The sequence below is a fragment of the Triturus cristatus genome, chromosome 5_2 (genome assembly GCF_964204655.1).
Source record: "Triturus cristatus chromosome 5_2, aTriCri1.1, whole genome shotgun sequence".
In the NCBI taxonomy this organism is placed as follows: Eukaryota; Metazoa; Chordata; class Amphibia; order Caudata; family Salamandridae; genus Triturus; species Triturus cristatus.
The window spans coordinates 578508216-578523580 of record NC_140588.1 but is presented as its reverse complement, the minus strand read 5'-3'; the positions used below and the strand labels follow the sequence as shown (position 1 = coordinate 578523580).

The window sequence follows — 15365 nt, the reverse complement described above, 5'->3', positions numbered from 1 at the left end:
GCTGTAACAATAAACATTCCAGACAATCTGTGTAGCCAATATGTCCCCACATTTTTGTTTGTCTTGAAACTGCACTACTTTCCCCCCTTTTGGCATATTATTTATGGGCCATTGAACCCAAGGGGCCATTCAAAGTCCAATGTTCTTTAGGATAGCCCTTGGAGTACCCTTAGAATAGGAAGCCCCCCTTGTCCACTACCATCACCATAGTCTTAGCTGGTAGCACTTGGCAGCCACTTTACCCATCTGCCCATATTCTAGCTAGAGACATATTTTTGTGTTATGGAATGCAGTAGCCATGGTGAAAACCACAACACCATTGCAACATGGTGGAACAGTCTGAATGTTTTGTTCTCCAAAAAACAAAAACCCATAGTTTGTGTAGAACAAAGGAGTTACTGACATGCTACGAGCTCTGTCCAAGAAACACTACAAAGTCTCAACCACTGGCAACTGCATGGGCCGCATTGTACTCTTTCCCACTGCTCACTCCAGACAGGGGCTAACCACATGTAAATTGGTCGAGTCTTGATCCAATAGGAACAGTTCATCCATAACTGCCAACCCACCTTCAGACTGGTGTTCATTTTGTCCAGGTTGACTGTGTTAATCACGATTGACCCAAATGAAAAACGCTCCCCACAAAACCTCTTAGCACATGATGGGTATTATGCTTTTTCTGATGATACATCTCCACATTGGGGATGTCTCTTTGGAAATAATAACCTCAAAATAAGATGTGATGCTTCTCACAGCGGGGTAGTCTCCAGCCTGGAATACCCACAACAGAGGCACAAAAAGGTGTGTGCTTTTTGTACCTGGTTATCGTCCGCCACACTGAGCAGTGATCAGGGAAGAGACAAAATGCTGACCTCCTTCACTCTACCATTTACCAAATGGCATTGCTACAGGAAGAATGCTCAGCAGCTCCTCTCATCAAAAAACTTAAATAGATTTCGAAAGGAGCCTTTTCTCATCTGTCTTTACTTCAAAGTATAGGTCTCCCCCCTTCAGCTTCAGGAATATCAGTGATGCACTTCCACTCATCTCCATTTTGTACACAGGAACAAGTCAGTGGCTTCCAACAGAGAACCCACAGCCCTCCATTAACCTGGCTCACTCATACCATGCATGCCAACTCAAATCACGTACATACACATGCACAACATAAACGTGAGATGTTAACACAGTGATCCGGGTTAACACATAGAAACAGGACTTTACACAGCTTGGCCAACAAACCTCTACTCCAGTGTCACATAGGAAAAGGTCTTGTCACAAGTATAGATTCACAAAACACTGTAAACTGTTACCACCTCTCAACAGGCAAAACTCATGACAGTACGTATCACAAAATATTTAAATAGGGGGTCCTGGGGAAAATATTTAAAGACCAAACAGTATTCTGTCCCCAAACTGACCCTTACATAACAATACCGGCGCGCACTGAATTAGTATATTGACACCACACGCGAGCGCCACACCAGAGGCGTGATGATGTCATTTTCCGACGCTGTGAACACAGGTGATGCAGATCAGGCTTTAGCGGTGGTCAATGAAGGCGGCCAATGTCTGGTATTTAAACGGGAATGCCTATCCGTCTGGTTACCTCCCCCTCCAGCTCAGTCCAGTCAGGGATACCGACGGACAGGTAAGGAGTGATATGGTTGGGTCTCCTTTAAAAGTTTTTCTTGTTTATAGAGACTGTATGAGTGTGATCACGAGTAGACTCTTCACTTTTGTCAAGATCTAATAAGTTAAGAATCATTTAGGTTTGATGTCTGTTTTTCTAAAGCGGTTATCCAAGCGGTAATTGTCACTCTGACTGCTGTGATTAATAGATAGAGCCCCCCTTTTAGATAAGATGCATGCGAACACGGCAGAGCTTTTTGTAAAGATATTTCAAAGGAGCTGCAACAGTATGTTTGGGACATTATAACATATAGAGTGTCTACCTCCCCGTGCATTCACATTTCTTCAACAATTGTGAATGCCAGTCAGTACTGGTTTTTTGATTAACAGCCTGATTTAGTTATGTAACTGAACCACTCATTGGCACATCAACACACGTTACCATTAGATAGTCAGGGGCTTCTAGATCTCGCTAATGGTCTGAGTTCTGCGTGATAGTTTTTAAATATGATAGGTAGCCACTGTTCAGAGGACTTGGACTCTGATTGTGGTTTTTATGTTTTTACCTGTAATACAGAGCGGTGCCTCATTCCTTGAGCGGATGCTAGGTGAGGTAAGGAGCACTCCCGCACAAAGACGGGTAAGTGCGACAACTTTTTTTTAATATCTTTCTGCAGTATATGTGTTTATGATACATCTCCAGAGTATCCATATCATCATAACAGTAAATGCCTAGATGATGTTTTTTTTTTTCTTTGACTACACACTTTTGCTTGGTCTTTGGACTATATAGTAAAACGTGTATATTTTGTTTTTTAGGAATGGGTCCAATACTCCTGTGATATTCAATCATAATCAGGATTCACAGGTGATCGCAGGTTGTATTGAGCCAACCACTTTCTTTTGAGACTTTATATTTATTTTTTCACATTAAGTGCACTTTATTGCAGTAGCGATTCCATTTCTTAGGTCCTGATAAAAGCCTGGATCAGAGGTTCAGTAGGCTGAAACATGTACACCTGTCATCCTTGTGGACTTCTTACAGTTATTCTTTTAAACTGTATACTCACTGTTTTAGTTTTGACACTAGGATAGCGTTTATTAAAATTGTTCAGTATCCTGGTAGTCAATTTTAAATTTCACTTTTTCTCACACATTTATTTACATGCACTGTAATTATCATCACCCCTCTAAATTAGAATTCCGTCTCATCATATTGGGATCATAGTGGATTCCATTTTAGGCCACTGATAAAAACATCTGTGAGCTCCCTTCCACCATTGAGAAGGTTGTAGCCCTTGGCTGCACTAGGATTTGCAGCTAAGAGGAGATCCCAAATGATGAAGCATGCCACCTCGGTGGATTCCGTCCTCTTTAAAGGGACTCCTTTGACCTAATTAGTTGAGTCTGTTGTTGTCTAAGTTTATTTTTTCTAGACCAATAGTTTCTTGTTTGTTATGTAAAACCCATGACAGGCCAGTAGTCTACTGTCAGTTAACGAGGGCATGCTTGGTGTGCACCTCCAGGCCATAGGACAGGTTCAGGACTTCCCTCATAGCAAGGTACAGGCCTTAGGAACTGCCTACACCCTAGCTTAGTGTAAGGCTAGGGCCAAGAATAAAAAACAGGAAACCAAATACTGGAGATGGGGAACATGGATGAGACTATGCAGGGCATATTCCCATCCCAACAGATAATGTAAGTCTTCCATCTGCATAGTGAAAGTAGCCCATTACGCGAACAGAATTCAGAATGCCTCTTGCCCAAATTAGAATTCTCTAAACAAATTCATTCAAAAATACCCTTCAATCCCAAATGCTTCTGACAAACCTTTAGACAATTTCAAAAATGCAAATCTAAATCCACAATCGTCTTAAAAAACACTACATTACTTAACCAAATTAGAGCTGAAGACAGCTATCCTCACGAAGTCCACAAACCTCCTAGTCTCACGTGACTCCATCAGTGTTTTCAAGAGCTGATCAACCTTAGGGAACAATGTAAGCTTAACCACTGATTCTGTCCCCCATTATCTTTTAAGGAAATACTCCAAAATACCTTTGTAATTTTCTTATTCCTACTCAACCCACCTTTAGAGGACAAGGACAAACCAGCTGATTTCAAAGCTGACTATGTTTTCTTCAACTCAAGGATGCATTATATGACCCAAATGATCCCATCAACAACATACATATCTCACACATCCATCCTAAACAACACTCCTTAAGAAAATAGTTTATAATCAACTAAAAAATCTGCCTTATAGCCGCCAACTTACTCAATGATCCTTAAGTTCTGACCTCTACATTTCCACTGAATTAGATCACACATCTACATAGGTTGAGCTTAAGAAATACGCTGATGAAAATTAAGCATCAGTACTCATTCTTCTATTCCTCTCAGTGGCTTTTAATACCATTAACCAAGATATTCTTCAATGCATGCGAGAACTTGCAATTGCCAATAACTCTGCAAAATGAATGCAATCCTTCCCCTAAGGAATGATTTCAATCCGAACGCAGTAACCCGACTGCAGAATACCACATGGCTTCCTCTACTTTGTTTCCCTCACTACCTAAGGCTCCTAGCCATTCGGATCAGATCACTCATTCTAAACTCTGCAGATAATATGCTAATCATAATCAAAATGACAAAGACAACATTTTAGATGCTTGACTTAGCTCTAATTATTTTAAAGAAAATGATTGTTAGAAGTTAACAAACCACATACAAAACAAAACAACATGTGACAATGCATCCATAATATCTTCTCCTCTGCCATGGCACACCACACTAGACAACAGTCAAGTAATTAAAATATGTGAGTCAAATTGGAGTCTAAACTCACCCTCATACTGAAAATAAACAAAGTAGTCATAACGGTCTTATCCCACTTGAGATCACTCGGATGAATCTTCCCATTCCTAGAATTTCAGAGAAAAGCAATGTCTATAATCTTTACTTTACTATGAAGAGTAGACTGTGCATATTAATTATACATTGGCCTACCAAACATATTAACAGACTACAATGAGCTTAAGAAAGTCCAGCTAGAAAGATTCTATATATACAATACAATTAACACAACAGACTTAAAAGTCCTGGCCTCAGCCGCTCATAGAATATAGTTTCTCACAATGTATGTAACTCACAGGACAAATAATAAGATTGTCCCAGAATTCCTCTAATTGAAAATATCCAGATACTAGCCCAAGTGTCATTTGAGCTAATCACTGAACTTCATGATAATAGTGACAATCTATAAAAAGGCATAGACAGGCAGAAGAGCCGTGTCCACGCAACCTTCACAACATTGGCACGCCGCGCCAAACACACCAGCTTTTTTGAGAATCATTTGACTTTTCACTAAAAACTTAAAAATTGATTTCTTTCCCTCATTATCCATGTTTTCATGTAAACCTATTAACAGCACTCCTCAAACCAGTATTTGAAATGAAAAACAACATAACACGTTCACCTTCCTATTTTATAACCCCTTTCAATTAACTGCTATTTAGTAATTATTTGAAAAGGACAGTCTTCTATTGCAATAGCTGTACATCAAGGATCCCCTCAAACTAACCTCTATCAAAGAACTGTGGTTGCAAGAACACCCATCAACCCCTCAACACCACATAACATCATCACCTATAGTTGGAAAGAATAACAACGCGATACCACTTGTCATGAATCATAAATTATCTACCATGATCCTACCCTTCAAATTAACCAGGAAGATAGTCATAATCTAAATACCGGTCATTAGGCACTAACCTAAATTCTAGATAGAAAGAAAGTGGTGAACTTTGCTTCACCTCTATCTATTCACAGCTAACTTCAAACAATGGCAATATGTTGGTTAGGAGCAGACTCAGGAAAATGGGAATGGGACAGGAGACAAAACAGAGACACTGGATCGCACCTCTCTGACTAGTCACTCTGCTGGGCACTGACATCAATTGGTCATAATGGATATCTCTCTAAAAAAAAAAAGATGAATATCTTTACTACCCTATCACTATATTGAATCATCTATCACTTGCTATGGCAAAGAGTATCTGCATGTCCCAGACTCTCTGTGTTTTAGTAAATCACAAACATTCCTGGAACTGGACCATAAATAATATTCATATAATCAAGTTTATTCAAGGCTTAGACATATTCTCATTCTTCTCTCTGACAAAGTTACCAACCGTCTGTTTTTGTTCAGACACAGACTCACATTCATGGCTGTCTTTTCTTAGAGCTGCAATGCATCAAACATTGACCAGGATTATTCATGCTGTCAACAAATAGTCACTTCCCTTAATACGCACAGCAACCTTAAATTCAAAAGGGGCTATTCATTGACATAAACTTACACCTGAGTAAATCTACACATGTAAGTTTACACTTACAGTTTTGGGTAACTTTACTACTTTTGGCAATTCACCTTTTACAAGTGCAAACATACAAGTTCCCACCCCCCGACTTCAGTGGAAGGGGGGTGGAGTCTAATTTACAAGTGTAAACTTACTACCTGTAACTTTTCACACACAGGAGGTCTTTGCCACCAGGGTGAAGATTTCCCAATGACAAAGTGTAAGAAAAATGTTAAATGTTTATTAAACTTAAAATAAATTAGAAAACATATTTTAATGTTAAATATGAACGTAATAAATTGAAAATCTTTATTTTAAATGTAGAACAAAATCACAAGAAATGTGACAGCATTAATTCAATTTTTAATTAAATGACAATTATGTTCTTTTTTTTTTTAACTCTTTTTATAGATTTTATGCAACAAAAACCAAAAAACATGCAAGCAGTGCATGGCTCCACTAAAAGAAGAGGAAAAATTCTAGCCAGAAGTCGGGACAGTACAGTTGAAAAAATGACAGTATACACGGCTGAGCTTAAACACCAAATGCATAAAACAGCTAGGGGACAAGAGTGCATAGAAGCAAAGTCATCAAGCCAATTATACAGTAAAAATTACAGTTTTACAAGATTGGATGCCATAATCACATTACCTCAATACAAAAGGCATACTTATCACCCCTCCCCATCAGAGACATACTCAACTGAAAATGTATTAAGCTACCTCCACAACATGATCGCATCCGATGCACCCTCATCGGTACGAGCAATACACATATGCATTTCCTTGGCCACCCACCATTCAAGGAGATCCCGCTGCCACAAGGACACCAACGGGACCCAGGTGCCCAACCATCCAATGGAAACTTGCCTTTAGGCCAATAACAGAGCAAGTTAGGCCAGCTTATAGGGAATCTTGTGCCCCCTGGGCTTCACATACACCTCCAAGAGGCATGCTAACAGAGTCAGAGGAATTTCAATATCCGTTGCTGCCACTATTGTAGGCACTACCGCCCTCCAGAACCTCTGAATCACAGCACCTGCACAGGCCAGATGTAAAAAGGTGGCCCCCAGCTCCCTGCATCGTGCTCCTCACACCTCCCTCGCTGGGTCCATCTTGTTTAAATGCCGAGGGGTGACATAAATGCGATGTAGGAAATTAAAATGAAGCATTTCAAACCTATGATCCAGGATACCTTCCTTACCAGCCCGTAAGCGCACGCCCAGTCAGCATCTTCACTGGGTTCCCCCAGCACATGTTCCTAGGCCCCACTAGAAGCAAATGGGGTATTCGCCATGTCACGTAGGATCACTTTGTAAAATAAGGAGATAAGATGCCTCTCCTCTCCCAACTGAAGCAAGCCTCCCAACATGAGGGAGGGCCGAGAAGCCTTAGGGAAGCCAGCCCAGACCTCCTGTGCAACACTCTCCAACTTGGCATAATGTAGGAAGTGACCTAGCCCCACCTCAAAGTTCTCCTGAGCCGCCTAGAAGGTAATGAAGACAGCCCCGGGGTACAGGTCAATCAATCAATCATAGGCATTTATATAGCGCACTACTTACCCGGAGGGTCTCAAGGCGCTCGGGGGGGGGGGGGGGGGGGGGAGTGCTGCTACTGCTCGAATAGCCAGGTCTTGAGCTTCTTCCTGAAGGAGAGGTGGTCTTGGGTCAGGCGCAAGTCGGCCGGTAGGGAGTTCCAGGTCTTGGCGGCCAGGTAGGAGAAGGATCTTCCTCCTGTTGTCGTTCTTCAGATGCGGGGGACGGCGGCGAGGGCGTGGCTGGCTGATCGGAGATGTCGTTTGGGAGCGTAGAAGTTGATGCGGTTGTTGAGGTAGCTGGGGCCTTGATCGTGTAGGGCTTTGTGTGCGTGGGTGAGGAGGCGGAAGGTGATTCTTTTGTTGACGGGAAGCCAATGTAGGTCTCTCAGATGTCCGGAGATGTGGCTATGTCGTGGGATGTCGAGGATGAGTCTGGCTGAGGCGTTCTGGATCTGCTGGAGTCTCTTCTGGAGCTTGGCGGTGGTTCCGGCGTAGAGGGCGTTGCCGTAGTCCAGTCGGCTGGTGACGAGGGCCTGGGTGACCGTCTTCCTGGTCTCGGTGGGGATCCACCGGAAGATCTTCCGTAGCATGCGCAGGATGTTGAAGCATGACGAGGAGACGGCGTTGACTTGTCTGGTCATGGTGAGGGAGGAGTCCAAGATGAAGCCCAGGTTGCGTGCGTGGTCTGTCGGTTTGGGTGCGCAGCCCAGGGCGGGGGGCCACCAGGAGTCGTCCCAGGCGGAGGGTGAGGAGCCCAGGATGAGGACCTCCGTCTTGTCTGAGTTCAGTTTCAGGCGGCTGGTCGTCATCCACTCGGCTACGTCTTTCATTCCTTCGTGAAGGTTGGCTCTGGCTGCGGCGGGGTCGTTGGTTAGGGAGAGGATCAGCTGGGTGTCGTCAGCGTAGGAGATGATGTTCAGGTTGTGTTGGCGTGCAATGGCCGCAAGGGGGCTCATGTAGACGTTGAAGAGGGTGGGGCTCAGCGAGGATCCTTGAGGGACGCCGCAGATGACTTCGGTGGTCTCTGACTTGTACGGTGGTAGGCGGACTCTCTGTGTTCTTCCGTTGAGGAAGGAGCTGATCCAATCCAGTGCCTTCTCCTGGATTCCGACGTTGTTGAGGCGTTGCACAAGGGTGCGGTGGCAGACAGTGTCGAATGCCGCGGAGAAGTCTAGGAGGATGAGGACCGCTGTTTCTCCGTTGTCCATCAGGGCTCGGATGTCATCGGTAGCAGCGATGAGTGCGGTCTCGGTGCTGTGGTTGGCTCGGAAGCCCGACTGTGAGGGGTCGAGGGATCCATTCGTCTCGAGGAAGGCGGCCAGCTGCTTGTTGACGGTCTTCTCGATGACTTTGGCTGGGAACGGGAGGAGCGAGATGGGGCGGTAATTCTTGAGTTCGGAGGGGTCCGCTGTAGGTTTCTTGAGTAGAGCGCTGAGTTCGGCGTGCTTCCAGCTCTCCGGGAAGGTGGCGGTGTCGAAGGAGGTGTTGATGATGTTCCGCAGGTGGGGAGCGATGACAGCGTCGGCCTTGTTGAAGACGTGGTGAGGGCAGGGGTCGGTTGGAGATTCGGAGTGGATGGAGTTCATCATGCGGACGGTGTCTTCCGTGCTGATCGGAGTCCAGGCGCGGAGGGTGGTGGTGGGGGGCGGTGGTTCGGTCGTGGCGGGCTTCGGTTGTGTGCTGAAGCTGTTGTGTATGTCCGCGATCTTGTTGTGGAAGTAGGAGGCGAGGGAGTTGCAGAGGTCTTGCGATGGGGTGATGTCGTTGTTTCCGGCGTTGGGGTTGGAGAGCTCTTTGACGATGTTGAAGAGTTCCTTGCAGTTGTGTGCGTTGTTGTCCAGCCGGTCCTTGAATGCAGTTTTCTTAGTGGCATGGATCAGTTGGTGGTGCTTCCGGGTGGCAAGCTTGAGGGCGGTAATGTTGTCTGGTGTTGGTTCCCCTCTCCAGGCTTTCTCGAGGGCTCGGCAGTTCTTCTTGGAGCTCTTGAGTTCGTCGGTGAACCAAGGGGCCTTCTTGCTGCCGGGTCTGCTAGGCGGTGTCCTTAGAGGGGCGAGTTCATCCGCGCAGTTGCTGATCCACTTCGTGAGGTTGTCGGCGGCCTGGCTGGGGTTTGCTGAGCTGGCGGGAGGGTGCTGGCTCAGGGAAGCGGCGAGTTGGTCAGCTGTGATCTTGTTCCAGCTTCTTCGGGCAACCGGTTGCTGGTGGTGGTGGATCGTCGTTCTTCTGAAGTTGAAGTGGATGCAGCTGTGGTCCGTCCAGTGGAGTCTAGTGGCGTGGCTGAAGGCGATGTCTTTGCTGCACGAGAAGACGGCGTCGAGTGTGTGTCCGGCGAGGTGGGTGGGGGTGGACACCAGCTGCTTGAGTCCGAGGTTGGCGAGGTTGTCGAGCAGGGTGATGGTGTTGCGGTCGTTGTTGTTCTCCAGGTGGAAGTTGATGTCCCCCAGGAGGATGTAGTCAGCGGAGGGGAGGGCATGCGGGCTGACGAAGTCGGCGATGTCCTCGCTGAATTGTGTGCGTGGTCCCGGGGGTCGGTAGATCAGGGTGCCTCTGAGGGTGGTCTTCGGGTCGGTACGGATCTGGAAGTGTAGGTGTTCGGCGGTTGTCAGGGTGTCGTCGATGTTGGTCGTGATGTGAATGGTGTCCCTGTGGATGATGGCGATGCCTCCTCCCAACTGGTTGGCGGAGCGGTCCCTCCGGGTGATCTTGTAGCCCTCTGGGATGGCGATGGCGATGTCGGGCGCTGAAGAGGCGTTCATCCAGGTTTCCGTGAGGAAGGCGACGTCAGGAGATGTGGTGTCGAGGAGGTTCCAAAGTTCGACGGCGTGCCTGTGGACGGAGCGGGTGTTGAGCAGGATGCACTTGAGGTGGTTGCTGCTGGTGTTCGGCTTGGTGGTTGCAGGTGTGGGGCAGGTCCGGATGCAGGTGAACTTGCAGGCGTGGCATCTGAAGGGTCCGTGGGTGTGCTTCGGGGTGGCTCGGTAGCATCCAGGGATGCCGCCGGTGTTGAGTGCGCTGAGTTCGGTGGCGTTGTAGGACAATCGGGTCGTCTTCCGTCTGTGGGGGCCGGGGGTCCTGGCACTGGGCGCGGTCCAGGCGCGGACGGGCGCAGACGGGCTTACCTTTGGCGCGCCTTCGGCGCACAATCGGCGCGCCCGCTGCGCGTGACCACTGCGCGTTCGGGCGGTCGCCATATATGGCGAAGTGCGAGGGAGGGCGGAGCAGCTGGGAGGCGGTAGCAGGGAGGTCACAGAAGAAAAAGGGGCGTGGTTAGCGGCGGTGGCGGGAAGCGGGCAGGGAGGACAACGAGAGACAGGGGGACCGGCGAACAACGAATACAGAACAAATTAACAAAGTAAATACCACAAATGCACACAGAGAAACTCAGCAGTCAGGGGGCACACAACAGGAGACCAAGGTGCAGGAGCACAGCGCTATCGCGTAGGAGACCACGCCGCTCGGTGGCAGGGGGCGTGGTCACACGGCGGTAGCAGGGGCAGCGAGGAGGCACACGCAGCAGCTGGTGGCCGTGCGGCGCGGGGCTGTCCTAGATTAGGTCACACTCACCTGCGTCGCACGGTCGCCATATATGGCCAAGTGCGAGGGAGGGCGGAGCAGCTGGGAGGCGGGAGCGGGGAGGTTACAGAAGAAAAAGGGGCGTGGTTAGCGGCGGTGGTGGGAAGCGGGCAGGGAGGACAACGAGAGACAGGGGGACCGGCGAACAACGAATACAGAACAAATTAACAAAGTAAATACCACAAATGCACACAGAGAAACTCAGCAGTCAGGGGGCACACAACAGGAGACCAAGGTGCAGGAGCACAGCGCTATCGCGTAGGAGACCGCGCCGCTCGGTGGCAGGGGGCGTGGTCACACGGCGGTAGCAGGGGCAGCGAGGAGGCACACGCAGCAGCTGGTGGCCGTGCGGCGCGGGGGTGTCCTAGATTAGGTCCCCTGTCTCCCTGCAACACCCAGCCCTCCTGAGATCCATGGACATATCAATTGCCATGAATGGAGCTAGGTCCCAGAAACGAAGCTCCCCGTCTGCCGCACCACGTAAGGGACCACATGCTCAGACCGGCCACCTCGCATAAGCAGGTGCTCCAGCGTATCATCTCCCAACATGTCAAGGAACAATCTGTTTTCCCAATTATCTGCCAGCCATCTCGCCGCAAGCTGTAGATTGGCTGCATAATAATAATGCTGTACAACCGATATATCAAGACCCCCATACTCCATATTGAGCTTGAGAACCAAAAGTGCCACCCTACTACGCCGACCAGCCCAGATCAGGGAAATAAGTAATCTATCCAGTTTGTGGAGGAGTGTGATTGGAGCAGAAGCATAGCATTTTGGACCAGATAGAGACAGCGAGGGAGAAAAAACATTTTGGCCACTGAAGCCCTATCTATCAGCGACAAGGGAAGTCTATTCCAAAAATCTACAGCGCTCACAAGGCCTTCTACAACTCTATCCTCATTCAGATGCCGATACTCAATTCTGTATGAGCCACACATATACCCTAAAGACTTCTGTTTCCCAGCGGAGGACAAGCTCAGGCCTCTCATTTCCTGAGATTAACCCTAAAGCCTGAGACCCTACCCAAAGGCCTTTGAGAAGCCCCATTAAAATCTGCACCGCCCAGCAGCAACTCTCTTGAGTTCGGCATCTCCAGGGCTCCGCCGCTCGTGCTTGCTCTGCGCCAGCCCGCCGCCGTTTCTACTGGCAAGGTAAATGAATTTCCCCTGCCCCCCGTATGCCCCAGCAGCACCAGGGGATCGTATCCTCCGTCCTCAAGTGGGTGGGGGGGAGGTGGGGGTTGTTGTCGTTCTTTTTAATTACTGTGTTTTGAATGCCTCCTTCACAGTACATAGGGTGCCTTGTGTCCCATAGTCTCAAAGACCCACTAGTATTATTAAGGGAGCCTGCAGTGTCTCAAGAAGAGAAAAGCAAGTCGTTGCTTAATGGTTTATAGCGGGGGTGGAAGGAAAGGGCCTACCGTCGCACCGTTCCATGATTGATTGCAGTAATATATGGAAAAATACTAGCTGTAGCGTCGCCTTTTGCTTGTGGCAAAAATACATGTGGCTAAATACAGAAAAAATGCCAAAAAATAAATATGGATACAGACGGAAATGGCAAAAAATAAATACCATAAAAGCGGGAGCCCTAAATATAATACATGGGATTCTGCAATCCCTGTACAAACTCCTGTCTCTAACTTTTTAATTTTTGGTGACTTCTTACACACCCAGTCGCCGATTATAAAGAAAAGACGTCAGAACTCAACTGTAACAAGTTATTATAGTTGACTTCTGATGTCACAATGCCTGCGGTCAGAGCCAGCAGCCGAAGTGAAAGGCAGGTCAGGTCAGGTTACGGAGCAGCTGTTTAAAACTACGAAAATTAAACACTGCTTTTCTTTCCTCCACTCTATTTTGCTAGCTTACAGTGACAGAAAGAACAAGTTTACTTTTTGAATTCTTAAGCTAATCATAGAAAAGTTAGAATATATCTGAATGTTTCTACACATTACAAACTACTGCAGTGTTTTAATGCCTTTTTTGAATTGTTTCTAATACATTTTTTGAACAAATCTCTAACAGGTTCTGATGTATTTAATTTTGCACTAGAGGTTCTATTTGTATTCTTTATGTTTGCAAACATGCTCTCCCTTTCAAATGAAAGAGCTATGCACCCAGGTTTTAAGTGGTTTGTGGAAAAGATGATGATGTGACTATGTATTATATGGGACAAAGTATCCCCTGACGTACATTATAAAGATATTGCAAGTCAGGGGATAAATTTACTATTCACACTCCAAATAGCGCAACAGTAGGGAAAGCGTTGGACTTCAGAGGGGTTACATTTACTATTGCCACTTCAGTCTGTGCAACAGTAGGGAAGGTTTTGAATTTTGAAGGGGTTAAATGTACTATTGCCACTCCAAACAGCACAACATTTGGAAAAGCTCTGTACTGCAAAGAGTTAAATTTTACTATTGCTACTACAGTCTACACAAGAGTTGAGAAAGTACTTACATTCAAACACATTACATATATAAGCAACCCCATGTATTTAGAAAAAAACGTAAACTCTTAATTTGAAATTTATTAACATGATAAAAATATATGCATAAAAAAACCTGAAAACAATTAATCAACATAATTCCTATTCAATAAAATAATACATTATCAATTAATAAATATTTGTTAATCAATTATTAACTTCCCACCCTATACCACTTTAAATCTAGCAGCTCACATCTAAAATATAACTAAAAAATAACTATGCCATAACTTACATATTTAAAATCAATTAAATAATCAATTTACAAATATGGATTTTTTAGTTAATTATTACTTAATTAACTTCCCTGCCAATACCCCTACAAACCCGGAATCCCGCAACCAAACTATAATTAAAAATAAATCAGTATTCCATATTGTACATAATTAAAAATCAAATAAATATTTACCAATTAATGATAATTTCTACATAATTAACTTGCCACCCTAGCCCCTACAAACTTAACAGCTCACAAATCATATCTAATGAAAATAAATCAGTATTTCATAACTTACATAATAAATATCAATCATATAATAAAATAAATGCATTAAATCATTCATAATTCACTGTTATCTAATTACTTTCCCACCCTATCCCCCACAAACCAAACAACCCTCTACAACACTATAAATTACTATTAAATATTAAATAAAAATTCAAATTCGCTTAAAATTACAAGCTACTTTAAAAAAACGTTAATAACATTTATATTAAAACTTTAGTAACGCCTAAAATTAATAAATCAAATAAAACACATTCAAATAATTCAAAAACAACATTTTCAACCACTCGTAAAATATTCTTTATTGTATGATTACCTAAAATCATTTACAAATACAGTACATGTTACATCATAGAAAAAAAATACATTTGATTATTAAAAGGTCTAAAATAATGAAAACATGAGTGACCTGAAATTTTTTAATAACGTCTAAAAATGAAGCAGAAAAGCGAAGGGACGTCACAGAGCGAGACTGAAAGGCACAGGTGCGTGGACGTGCAATTGGGTGTCATGTAGGCATAAATGTAATTACTATGTACGTGGGAAAAAGTATGGGCTAACATGTGTGAGCCATAAAAGAACAGCGAAGGAACATAAAAGAAAAGCGAAGGGGCATCACCGGGTAAAACTGAGAGGCATAGGTGTGTGATCGTGCAATAGTGTCGTAGAGGCATGCATGTGATTATTGTATGCGTAGGCAAGCATGTGGGATACATTGAGTGCTGCTCCCAAGCAAACTATACAATATAGAAGAATGAGTAGTAGTGCGGGTGGATGGAGTATAGAATCATGAAGCCAGTGTTACTGCCACAGTAGATGATCGGTGGCTCGTGTATTATTTTACTTTCATCATCGGTAGTTGCGTTGATCGTAGAGTCCTTCCAGCTGCCGCATAGACCTTCCCAATTTGTGCGAGCTCCATCGGCACTATGGTGGTGTAGATGAACATTAGAGCCTCCTTGCATAATATTAAGCCATTTTGAAGGAACATAGTTCTTAGATATAGTCGCCTCGGGCCCAAGAGAGCTGGGCAACAACAGATGATGTGCTCAGCAGATTTTATGTGGTATTGGCACAAGCGACATCCACTGCTTCTTGGCGGTGTGTTTTTCCAGTGGGCCCTGTGGTCCTGTATTGTTAATGTTAGGAAGCGAGTTCTCAGAACATTCTGTAGGGCTTACCTTCCCAATTCTGCCTTCAGGTATGGTTGACATGAGGTGGCTTTGTGTGAATAGATGAGGCCCTCTGTGCCAGGGATATATCTA

At 45.3% G+C, this 15365-nt stretch overlaps 1 protein-coding gene across 2 annotated transcripts in view; it reads right to left on the bottom strand.

Annotated features, from left to right (window-relative positions):
- LOC146829023 (uncharacterized) overlaps positions 1 to 15365 on the bottom strand; it is a 308530-nt gene that overhangs the window by 6375 nt on the left and 286790 nt on the right. The gene's annotated exons all lie outside the window — the stretch shown is intronic.